The sequence below is a fragment of the Vespula pensylvanica genome, chromosome 21, assembly GCF_014466175.1.
Source record: "Vespula pensylvanica isolate Volc-1 chromosome 21, ASM1446617v1, whole genome shotgun sequence".
NCBI classification, from domain to species: Eukaryota; Metazoa; Arthropoda; class Insecta; order Hymenoptera; family Vespidae; genus Vespula; species Vespula pensylvanica.
Genome location: NC_057705.1, coordinates 2,679,757 through 2,682,446, shown reverse-complemented (window position 1 = coordinate 2,682,446; position 2,690 = coordinate 2,679,757).

The following is a 2,690-nucleotide window of genomic DNA, read 5'->3' as shown; positions in this document are numbered from 1 at the left end:
TAATAGACGTAAGACAAAAATATAATAACGATAATAAAAAAAAAAGAAGAAGAAAAAAAAAAGAAATCAGAGTCCATTTCCGATAAGGATCCTTGTGCTTTTCTTCAACATCCTATGTTACTCTTACTGTTCGAAACTATCCATCGTTTTTGACAACATATGTGAATCCCTTTCTCTGTCTCTCTCTCTCTCTCTCTCTCTCTCTCTCACTCTCTCTCTCTCTCTCTCTCGCTTTCTCTTTTATATTCTCTTGAAGAACGAGATATACAGATGCCGTCTCGACTCAACCTCTCGTTTCAAATATGGATTTCCAATGCACCAAGATATTTTCAATATCGTTGTCGCGTCTCGATACCCTTTCCAATGAACTTGTCCATCGTACTCTTATCCTTACTCTTTCTCTTTCTTTCTCTCTCTTTCTCTCTCTCTCTCTTTGTCTCTCTCCTTCTCTCTTTCTTTCATTCAAACGAAATAGAAATGTTACATTCGATTGTCAAAAATACGTATCAACGTGTCCACTTCTATTTTCATTGTCATCATTATATCGCCCGTAAATATGTCTTTTAAAAGAGATTGAATTGAAAACCTTACGTAGGTCAATTAAATAAACAAAATCTTATCGGAAAATTTACGAACTTGAATAAAAATGAAAAGGAAAGAAAAAAGAAAACGAAGCGAAAATTTACGAAACTTCTTACGACGTTAATCACGAGAAATATAAAAATTCTCGTTTCGATCTTGTTCTAAGAACTGAAAAGAGAATAAAACGAAAGGGAAGAAAATTCTTAGCGAACGATAACGAACGAGGAACCAACGCAATCAGAAGATCGCAAGGGAGATCGAATTCGGATAGAAAGAGAGAAAGAGAGAAAGAGAAAGAAATAGAGAGAAATAAAGAGAGAGAGAAAGAGAGAGAGAGAGAGAGGGAGAGGGAGGGAGGGAGGGAGAAAGAACATCGAGTAGAAGATAGAATTAACGTTTCTCCTACGGATTCAACTGTGACTGACTGTGTGGAAAACGAGCGTTCGGCAAAGTGAACTACAGACAAGAAAGTGGAAGAAGGAAAGGAGATTGAAACAGGTAAAAGAGAAGAGAAAGATAGTAACACAGAGAACTAAAAAGATATATAGTATAGTTCATCTCGTACTCTCTCTTCCTCTCTCTCTCTCTCTCTTTCTTGCTTTTCTCTATTTTTCTCACTTTTCGAGTGCTTTACGACGTCTCTTGGATAAGTACGTGCAGTCCCATCTTCCTCGAGTTCTAAGAAAAAAAAAGGAAAGAAAGAAGAGAAAAAAGAAAAAAGAAAGTATATATCGTAAATAGTGGAAAAGAACGAACTGAGGTTAGGTTATGGAAGAGGTTTGGTGTCCTCGACCAGTTCGTTGGTTCAATCAACCGTACGCCGAGCAACAAACCACCGCCGTTAATTGGATCCGTGCCCGTGCTCCCGGCTTTACGAGGGCCAATCGTGCCGAATTATCCGACCTGCATTTCCGGATCTCCTGTAGCAGCATCAACGCTAGTAGAGTACTCTATCCTTCTCTATCTCCCCTAACTTGCTTGTCCTTTCCTCTCTTTCTCTCTCTCTTTCTTTCTCTCTCTCTCTCTCTCTCTCTCTCTTTCTCTTTCTGTTCTTCTCTTCTCTTCTCTTCTCTCCTCTTCACTCGAACACTCGAAAGTTAAAGTGCCAATCGGAGCCAACTTCTCCAGGAGGCTCGAGAGCTTAATGCGTCTTTAAGTCGATGCACAGACTGGATAAGTCCGATACTCGAGTATCTTACTTCGGATACTTTAAATTCAAGAAAGATCAAGTGGATCGTGCGTTCCTTCAACTTCGAGATCGAAACCTAGTGTTCGTTAACTATTCATCGATTTGTTCTCTGAACGATATTTAATAATCTACGTTTAGAAATTACTTATAATAATTTTTCTATTTCTTTATTATTATTATTATTATTATTATTATTGTTGTTGTTGTTATTATTATTATTAAACGAATTGATCATTTTCGCGTGTTTTCCAATGGTTAGTCTCTCTCTCTTTCTTTCTCTCTTTCTTTATTTTTGATCATTCTACCTTCGTCTAGAATTTAATTGACGATATTTAAGTTAAGCCCCAGCCGGCCATTCGATTTACGGTCTCATTTTCGCTAAAGGTATGGAAGGTATTCTATCTTTACGAGCAAACATATGAGGTACTATCATAAGAAACCATCCTCGAGGCATGATATAAACGCGGAATGTAAAACATATATGCAATGGTGAGAAGCGCGTGCATGGTTACTACGCAATAACATTATTCCAGGGAACACTTACGCTCGCAATAATGGAAGAGCGGTGAGTCCATGATGATGGTGTATAGTAGCCTCAATAAAGACCAAAATCATTTCTAACATATTCTAAAATAAATGTTGTTCCATAAGAAGTCACGGAATTTCAGATTTCTTCCTTTCTCTCTCTCTCTCTCTCTCTCTCTCTCTCTCTCTCTCTCTCTCTCTCTTTCTCTCTCTCTTTTTTCTTTATTTCGAAGTCACAATTATTCTTTTCTTCTTCTTCTCTTTTCTTCTTTTTTTCTCTTACGTATGTAATTTCATTACTACAGCATCTTTTTAACTGATGAAAAAGAACGAATTAATTGATCTTAAAATAGCTGAAGTTCTTTTCTTTCCTTTTATATATATATATATATAT